Source organism: Triticum urartu, chromosome 7 (genome assembly GCF_003073215.2).
Source record: "Triticum urartu cultivar G1812 chromosome 7, Tu2.1, whole genome shotgun sequence".
Taxonomy (NCBI): domain Eukaryota; kingdom Viridiplantae; phylum Streptophyta; class Magnoliopsida; order Poales; family Poaceae; genus Triticum; species Triticum urartu.
In genome coordinates, this window is record NC_053028.1 from 680,178,670 (window position 1) to 680,189,381 (window position 10,712).

Genomic DNA, 10,712 nt, shown 5'->3' on the forward strand with positions numbered 1-10,712 from the left:
AGGGAAGGGGGATCTGGCGAGGGCGAGGGAAGGGGGATCGGGCGAAGGGGTATCAGCTAGAGGGGGGAATGTTAGTAATGGCGCACCATCTAGGGGTGCGCCATAAAAACACTGATAGCAATGGTGCACCATCCTCTGGTGTGCCATTAGTAACTTTTTTTCTGATAGCAATGGCGCACCCTCCTCTGGTGGGCCATTAGTAACTTTTTTTCATTATTTTTTGTTGCATCTAATAATTTGTTTTTTTATCAAATTTGTTATTTTCATGAGGACTAGAACAGAAGATATCATCAAATATCATCAATTTTTTTTGAAAATATCATCAAATTTGTTTTTTATTTTTAATTGAAAATATCATCAAATTTGTTATTTGAAAATATCATCAAAATTGTGATTTAAAAATATCATCAAATTTGTTATTTAAGAATATTCATGAATTCAAAAAGTGCCCATGAAATTTAAAAATATTCATGAGTTCAAAAAATATTAACAAATTCAATATTCATGAGGACTAGAACAGAAGAAATATCATTTCAAAATGTCGAAATACAATCGAGAAATGAAGACTACGATTTAAATACAATCGACCTTAGCTAGCTATCTTTTCACAATCTTCTTTCCCTTCTTTTTCGCGAATGGAGTTCTTCTGTTGAACGGACATCCTTTAGGTAGGGTGGTCCTGCTTCTTCTTGTGGTGTATGGCACTTCATCGTCGTCGTCATGTTCCATCTTTGGGTCGCCATACTTGTCAAAGTCTTGCTCAGTGGTGACTCCATCCATTCCGATGATGTTCCTTTTGCCTCTCCTCACGACAACACGACTGGGCTTTGACGGGTCGGTAATGAAGAAGCATTGGTCCACTTGGGAAGCCAGTACCCATGGCTCATTTTTCGCGCTGACGTTTGTGCCCGCGGTCTTGGATTTGGCTTCAGGTATAACCATGGTGGTGAAATACCGGTCTTCTTTTAGGACGCTCTTGGCCCATCTGACACGGAACATCGGGACCTTCTCTCCAGCGTAGCTTAGCTCCCAGATCTCCTCGGTCCTTCCATAGTATCTGTCCTTGTCGTTACCGGTGTAGCATTCCATCGTTACCCCGGAGTTCTGATAACCATCGCTCTTCATGTCCTTGTCTTCGGTGTAGAATGTGTAGCCATTGATATCGTACGCCTCATAGGTCATCAGGTTGTGCTCGGCGCCCTGTGGCAAGGCGAATATGAGTTTTTCTTCCGCGGAAGAATCCTCATGTAAAGGGTACGACAGAAGCTTCTCCTTGAACCAACGCGTGAAACATGAGTTGTGCTCTTTGATTATATCTCCGTCCGTCCTCTATTGGCCTCGATCATTGTACGTCTTCTCAATAAAGGTTTTGTGCTCTACCACTCAAGGATCGACCACGTCTATGTGTTGTAGCGTGACTAGGTTTGCTCTTTCAAAGTCGGCGAGTCGACCCTCGAAGTCGACATGCATTTCACGGCGACCCTCGCGGTGACCCCATCCAGCGAGCCTGCCGAGGAGCTTGTTGACGGGCAGACCAACGGGGTCCTCCTGACTTAGAGTGAAGCACGTGGGAGGGTAGTCATTTCCGGTCTTCTTGGCCTTTTTTCCTTTGCGACGTCTTTCCGTGTCCTGCTCCGCCTCATCATCATCATCATCATTAGCGTGAAGCTCGTCCCTGATGCCCATTGATTTCAAGTCTACCCTTGCTTTCGGCCCATCTTTGGTCCTCTCTGGCATGTTGAGCAGGGTACCAAGCATACTCTCGCACACGTTCTTCGTGATATGCATGGCATCAAGGCTGTGAGGCACACAGTGGATCTTGCAGTACAGCAAGTCCCAGAAAACAGACCTCGTTTTCCATACCTTCAGCAGCGGCTCTGGCACCTTTCACTTCTTTCCTGGATCTGGCGCCTTTTGCTTCTTTCCCGGCCGTGGGCAATCTTTCCAATTTTTCAACAGCTCGTCTATTTCCTCGCCGCTCCTCGTACGCGGGCGTCTTCGGGGTTCGGTTTCACCATCGAATAGATCCTTGCGTTTTCTCCATGGGTCATCGTCGCGAAGCCACCTTCGATGTCCCATGAACACGGTTTTAGAAGACCCGGGATCTCTATCTAGCTGGCGATACATTGTGTCATCCATGCACCTGACGCATCCAAAAAATCCATGGACCACCTGCCCGGCGGGATATCCGTAACCGAGATAGTCGTGCACCATCGTGAGCAGTGCGGCTCTCATAGGGAAATACTCTTTCTCTGCGGTGTCCCACGTATTGGCTGGCGTTTTCCATAGAGTGTCTAGCTCCTCTTTCAGCAGCCCCAGATACAGATTGATGTCGTTCCTTGGTTGTTTCGGCCCTTCAATTAGCATACTCAGGTGAATGTACTTCCTCTTCATGCACAACCAAGGGGAAGGTTGTACATCCACACAAACACAGGCCAGGTGCTATGTGTGCTTCTCTGGCTGCCAAACTGTAGCGACCAGACCTCAAACGGTCCGATCTTTGTGCTTCAGTGTCATCCCTTGATGAGTAATGCTGACACACACAATACTTGAAGGATTTATAACAGAGTAGCAATCACACACTTATTACAACGAGTGTCTCAAAAGAGAACTTATTACAAATAATATGGCTTAAGGCCATCTAATAACAATAACATCGGAAGGCTTGGAAGATAAGTGAGTCCATCAACTCCAACGGCCTCACTGAGTATAGAACCACGACCTAAAGGCACCTTACTCGTCGTCTGAAAAGTCTGCAACATGAACGTTGCAGCCCGAGAACGGGCCAGTACATGGAATATGCTGGCAATGTAACACACAGAGAGTAATGAATAGAAATAGGCTATACTACATGCATATTTGGCTGGTGGAAAGCTCTGTGGTTACAGTTTTGCGTAAAGCCAGTTTTTCCCTACTACAAAGGAATACATTTTATTTAACTATCATGGTAGTTGTTAAACATTGAGAGTGTAGACACCCTCTCAATCCCAATTAAACATCATCATTGAAACCCAACAAAATTAATTAAAGTAACTTGATGAGATTCACATCATAATCCAAGTACTAGATACTCAAGATGTCCATAACCGAGGACACGGCTAATCATGATTAGTTTATACACTCTGCAGAGGTTTGCGCACTTTTCCCCACAAGACTCGATCTCCTCCGTTGGGATTCTCGCACTACATGGTGTTTGAGAAACGGATGACCGAGACATAGTCTTTCAGAAGTGCTAGCACGTTACGACCGGGTAGACCGTTACACCTACTTTCCCCTACATCTGCTAGTCTACCACTGTAAGAGTTCACACGACTTAATCAACTATGCTAGAGCCCATAGTAGCTTGTGGCTGCACACGGAAGTTTCTAGCATGAATAATCTCATGATCCCTTTGAGCCTGGGTGGCTGTCCATAAAGAAAAACAGGCAATCGCTGGAATACCCAGGTGCCTCAATCCACCCAGATGTGTATTAAAGTTGCCACCTTAAATAAACCATTAATTAACAATCTCACATCTGTCATGGATACACTCACCCAATCCACGTCTACTAGCATAGCACGACAATATATGCTAACGTAGAAGTAACTCCCAAGGGTTTGATGTTAAAACAGGTATTAGGTACTACCTCATCTACATCCCAAAACCCACAATTTAATTAGATCCTAATCATGCAATGTTTGAGGATTTAGCTAATGCAATAAAACTGAGTAGTAAGAGGTATGATCAAAGTGTTACTTGCCTTGCTGATGATCCGCGAAACCTAGAGATTCGAAGTAGCAAGCGGCGCACTCTGGGTACTCTAACGTAAACAAACAAACAAGCATACAATAAGTACTCAACTAATGCATAGGTAAAACTCAAATAAGAGATCTAACCAGAAAGTTCAACTTAAGAACTCCGGTTTGTAAAAAGAAAGAAATCAAACGAAACGACGGATGGAAAACGACAAAAGAAACAAGCTTCGCTTACTAATCTGGATCTAAGTCAAATTTTATAGAAGAAAAAACTTATTTGATTTGGTTAAACAGAAAGAGGGCTTCGAGACGAAACTCTAGGCGCTTGAATCGCCTGATTCCGATAAACGAGCGAAAAGTTATACTAAAACAAAAATCGGATCAGAAAGTCGCGATCAGAAAATAACCGCCAAAAATCCGACGAAAAAGACAAACGACGAACAGAATTTTTTTTCTTTTTTTTTTGTAAAAAAAACTGCACGGAAAACGAGGCGGCGGCGAACCTCGAAAGGCGCGCAACTCCGGCGGGCGACGGGGCGGGGGGGGCGGCGGCTACGGGTAGGGTTTCGGTGGGGCGGCTGGGCTCTCTCGGGCCCCGGGGCGGCCTTTTATAGCCTTGGCCGACGAGTCCTGGCCGAATACGGCCCATAGTCGGTTCCGCGTTTTTTTTAATCTGCTCGGGAAGAAAAATAAAAAGAAATACTAAACGGACTCCAAAAAACACGAAATAAATTTTGCCGGGTTCGATCTAGGGAAAATTTTACAGTAGCAAAAACTTGTTTAAGTTGATTATTCGGAAAGAGGGTTTCGAGACGAAACTCCAGGCGCTTGAATCGCCTGATTCTGATAAACGAGCGAAAAGTTATAGTAAAACGAAAATCGGATCAGAAATCGCGATCAGAAAATAACCGCCAAAAATCCGACGAAAAAGACAAACGACGAACAGAATTTTTTTTCTTTTTTTTTTGTAAAAAAAACTGCACGGAAAACGAGGCGGCGGCGAACCTCGAAAGGCGCGCAACTCCGGCGGGCGGCGGGCGGCGGCGGCGGCGGCGGGACGAGAGCTAGGGTTAGGGTTTAGGTGGCGGCGGCGGCTGGGCTTTCGGGCCCCGGGGCGGCGGCTTTTATAGCCTTAGCCGGCGGAATCCAGGCCGAATACGGCCCGTAGTCGATTCGCGTTTTTTTTATAAATCCGCTCGGAAGAAAAATAAAAAGAAATACTAAACGGACTCCAAAAAACACCGAAATAAATTTTCCCCGACTTCTAAAATCAAGCCGGACAAAGTGAACATTTATTTGGGGCCTAAATGCAATTTTGAGAAACGCGCATTTTTTTCCTAACTCCAAATAAAACAGTGAAAAACTCCAAAATAAAATATTATTTGATTTTAATATTAAATCTCTAATATTTCTTTATTTTGAGGAAGTCATTTTATCCTCTCTCTCTCATTTTCAATAAAAGAATAATTCAGAGAAAAATAATTAAAATTGAACGATCCTCTTTTCATAATTCGAGAAAACCTCAAATATGAAAATAACGAAATCCCCAACTCTCTCCGTGGGTCCTTGAGTTGCGTAGGATTTCCAAGATCAACCAAAAAGCAAATAAAATATGATATGCAATAATGATCTAATGTATAACATTCCAAATTGAAAATTTGGGATGTTACAAACCTACCCCCCCTTAAGATGAATCTCGCCCTCGAGATTCGGGTTGGCTAGAAAATAGGTGAGGGTGGTCCTTCAGCAGATCTTCCTCTCGCTCCCAGGTGGCTTCATCCTCGGTGTGGTGGCTCCACTGAACTTTACAAAACCTGATAACCTTGCTGCGGGTGACTCGGCTGGCATATTTGAGAATCTTGACTGGTTTCTCCTTGTAGGTCAAATCACTATCCAACTGAATTGCTTCTAGCGGCACTGTATCTCTTAGCGGTATATCAGCCATCTCTGCGTGGCACTTTTTCAACTGGGAAACTTGGAACACGTCGTGAACTCCTAACAATCCTTCGGGCAACTCCAACTTGTAAGCAACTTCTCCCATACGCTCCAAAACTTTGTATGGTCCCACAAAATGTGGCACTAACTTTCCCTTAATTCCAAAGCGCTTAACTCCTCGAAGTGGAGATACACGAAGATAAACTCTATCTCCGGCTTCGTAAACTATCTCCTTGCATTTAGAATCTGCATAGCTCTTCTACCCGGATTGGGCTACTTTGAGCCTATCGCGAATCAACCTCACTTTCTATTCAGACTCCTTAATCAAATCTGGTCCAAACAACTGGCGGTCTCCAACTTCGTCCCACGACAATGGTGTTCTGCACCTTCTTCTGTACAAGGCTTAAAAAGGGGCCATGTTCGCCATCTTCAAACTGGATTGATAACTGTTGTTGTAAGAGAACTCTGCATATGGCAAATTGTCGTCCCAACTAGATCCATAATCTAGCGCACAAGCTCTCAGCATATCCTCCAAAATCTGATTGACTCTCTCGGTCTGTCCATCTGTCTGCGGATGAAAAGCTGTACTGAACTCTAGCCTGGTACCCAAAGTTTCGTGCAACTGATTCCAGAACTTTGAGGTAAACTGGGTTCCTCTATCTGATACAATGCTCCTCGGAACTCCATGCAGACATACGATCCTGGTCATGTATATCTTTGCCAACTTAGCACTGGTGTAAGTGGTCTTTACTGGGAGATGAATGAGCTACCTTCGTCAAGCGATCGACTACAACCCATATCGAGTCATAGCCTGAACGGGTCCTGGGTAATCCCGTGATAAAATCCATGCCTAGCTTATCCCACTTCCATTCGGGTATCGGCAATGGCTGTAGCAATCCTGCTGGCTTCTGATGCTCTGCCTTTACTCTCTGACATACATCACAAACTGCTACATACTCCGCAATATCCTTCTTCATTCCGGTCCACCAGAAAGTATCCTTCAAATCCAAATACATCTTGGTATTTCCTGGGTGAATCGAATATGGTGAATCATGGGCCTCCTGCAGAATCAACTTCCTGATCTCCGGGTCATTAGGGCACATAAACACGGTCTTCAAACCATAGGTATCGTGCTCATCCTCACGAAATCCTTTAACTTTTCCTTTGCTCATCTTCTCCTTTATAGAGGCAACCTCCTTGTCAGTCTTCTGAGCTTCTCTGATCTTATCCATCAAAGTAGACTGAATCTCCAATGCTGCTACATAGCCTCTCGGAACTATCTCCAAACATAGCTCACGAAGGTCCTCGGCTAACTCCTTCGGTAAATCTCCCGTCATTAGTGTGTTGACATGGCTCTTACGGCTCAGCGCATCGGCTACTACGTTAGCCTTTCCGGGATGATAATGCAATCTCATATCATAATCCTTGATGAGCTCCAACCATCTCCTTTGCCTGAGATTTAGCTCCTTCTACGTGAAAATATACTTCAAACTCTTGTGATCCGTGTATACTTCACAATGGTTTCCAATGAGAAAATGTCTCCAAGTCTTCAATGCATGCACTACGGCTGCTAACTCCAAATCATGCGTGGCATAATTCAACTCATGAGGTTAGCTGTCGTGAAGCATACGAAACAACTCTTCCCTCCTGCATAAGCACTGCTCCAAGTCCTCGACGTGAAGCGTCGCAATACACCTCATAATCCTCTGATCTGGCAAAATCAACACTGGTGAGGTAACCAAACGTTTCTTCAACTCCTGGAAACTGGCCTCACATTCCTTAGTCCATATGAACTTGGTATCCTTCTTCAACAACTCCGTCATAGGCTTCACAATCTTCGAGAAATTCTTCAATGAATCTCCGGTAGTATCCTGCAAGTCCAAGAAAACTCTGGATCTCTCCAACTGTTGTTGGTGCTTCCCAATTTGTCACAGTGACAACCTTGGTGGGATCTACTGCTATACCTTCTCCGGATATAACGTGTCCGAGGAATCCAACTTCCTTCAACCAAAACTCACATTTGCTGAACTTGGCATATAACTGATGTTCTCTGAGCTTCTCAAGTACCAAACGCAAATGCTCCTTATGCTCCTCTTCATTCTTTGAGTAGACCAAAATATCATCAATGAACACCACGAGACTTATCCAAAAACTCCATAAACACCTTGTTCATCATGTTCATGAAATATGCAGGTGCGTTAGTCAGACCAAATGACATAATGGTATACTCGTACAGCCCATACCTGGTGGTAAAAGCCGTCTTAGGTATATCCTGCTCTCGAATCTTCAACTGATGGTATCCTGATCGCAGATCGATCTTGGAAAATACCTTAGCTCCTTGCAATCGATCAAACAGATCATTGATCATCGGCAGTGGGTACTTGTTCTTGATTGTTACTTCATTCAATCCTCGATAATCAACAACCATCCTTAACGATCCATCCTTCTTCTCCACTAGAAGTACTGGCGATCCCCAAGGCGAAGAACTTGGGCGAATATAACCTTTATCCAGTAACTCTTTAATCTGCTTCTTAATCTCCTCCAAATCTTTTGCGGGCATCCTGTATGGTCTCTTAGATATTGGCCCTGTGCCTGGCAAAAGCTCAATCAAAAACTCAATATCTCTATCCGGTGGCATGCCTGGCAACTCCTCTGGAAATACATCAGGGAAATCCTTCACCACTGGTACTTCCTCCTGCACAACTCCTGATAAGGAATTTACTTGAGTCCTCTTCGGCACATGCCGGGATACATACTTGATCCTTCTTCCTTCTGGCGTCGTAAGCAAAATTGACTTACTGGCGCATTCAATGTTCCCTCCATACTTCGATAACCAATCCATGCCTAATATCACATCCAATCCTTGAGATTCCAATACTATTAGGTCCGAGGGAAATACATAGTTACCAATCCTTAATGGTAACCGATCACACCATAGACTAGCCATATACTCTGCTCCAGGCGAGGTTACTAACATGGGTGACCTAAGGGCTTGGGTTGGCAGTTTATACTTATCCACAAATCCCCTTGAGATGTATGAATGCGATGCACCAGTATCAAAAAGAACGAGTGCAGTAAATGACTTAACCAAAAACTTACCTATTACTGCATCTGGCTGAGCTTCAACCTCCTCCACGTTAACGTGGTTCACCTGTCCCCTATTGAAAGGGTTCGGCTTCTTCCCAGAGCTTACATTGCCATTTCCATTCTGGGCTTCAGGACATTCATTGGCGTAATGTCCAGTCTTCTGGCACTTATAGCAAGTGACTTGGCTCAGGTCTCTCTTGGCTGGTGTTGATGGGTTGGTACGGTTCTGGCCGTTGCTTCCTCCATTCCCATTACCATTCTTGGGCCATTATGATTGTGCGAGCTACCTCCTCCATGGGTATGCTGAAAATGTCCTCCCGGTCTAGGGGTAAAACGTGGCTTCTGCTGAGCTCCTGAATTGTACTTCCCTTGTCCATACTTCCTCTTGCGTTCTCAATCTGTGCTGCTTCCCTTCAATCATAAGAGCACGATCTACCAACTCCTGGTAGTTGTTGAAGGTTGCTACCATCAACTGCATGCTCAACTCATCATTCAGTCCTTCCAGAAACTTCTCCTGCTTAGCTGCATCCGTAGCAACGTCATCCGGGGCATAACGTGCTAACTTACTAAAGTCATCCACGTATTGGCCAACTGTCCGTCCTCCTTGGCGCAAGTTGCGAAACTCACGCTTCTTCATGGCCATAGCTCCTGCTGAAACATGGGCAGTACGGAAAGCCTGCTGAAATTGGTCCCATGTCACCGTGGCTATAGGGTAGGTGACAGTGTAATTCTCCCACCATGATGCTGCTGGTCCATCCAACTGATGTGCGGCAAGCACCTTCTCAGCATCAGTACATCCTGTAGTGGTTAACTCCCTTCCAATCTTGCGGAGCCAATCATCTGCTACTATAGGCTCGGTGCTACTAGAGAACACCGGCGGATTCAGTCTAAGGAAACGGGTTAAGTGATCAACAGGTGGTGGTGGTGGGGTTGTTGTTGTTGTTGTTCCCCTGATTCTGATTCTGGACTAGCAACTGCATCAACGCATTCTGCTGCTGGATCAACTGAGTGAGCTCCGGTGGGAAGGCAAATCCATTGTCACGTCTCGGAGGCATCTGATGGGTTTAGAGGGGAGAGATTAGAATAGAATGAGGTCTAATGAGAAAACACTACCCATATGCACATGAGACAAACACAAACATTTCACTCAATCAATCAAAGGGCATACAATCGGTCTAACTATCGCAAAAGTGCTCGGACTATACTATTTACATGGTGGAATACTACTACTGATATGGTGGTCTACTAGAAAAACTGCTCCGATGAAGACTCCATGATATCTGCTCCAGCTTCATCAACATAGTCATCATCGCTATCGTCTGGGTCCGAGTCGGTGTCGTCGATGATGATGTAGTTCTCTGGACAAGTGCAATCTTCGTCTTCTCCTCCAGTTGCGGGAAATCCCATGAATACTTTTAGCTTCTTCTTCAGATCATCGTTCTTCTCCACGAGTGTTGCTATTTCCTCCTCATATCCATCGCGTGTAGACTTGAGTTCTTCTTCCAGCTCCGTGATCTTGGTCATGGCCTTCTTCAGGTCTATCATGCCTGCACACATCTGGTTCTCCTGGCATCGAATGTGCTGGTTTAACTCCTGGATAAAAGCTGCAATTGATCTATCCTTCCTGGTGCTGATCATCTCCCAATGCTCATCTCGGCGCCCACAAATCTGGTAGATAGTATCCTTGAGATCATTGCGGTAAACTTCTCCAATAGTCCCATGGCGATGTGAGCTGCCATGCTCTTTCCTAGACTCCAGGTTGGTGCATCAAAGGAAAACTCTATGGGCTCGGTGACTGGCATGAACGTCCTTCCTGGAACTTGAACTTGAATCATCCAGCGCTCCTCTTCAGGTAAAGTGGCGTTGTAGGTCCGGTGAAGCTTGGTACTCCGATGTTCAGGTATCTAGTGACTTCCTTCAAGTGACGTCCAAAGGGTGTATCTTCATCCGGTTGC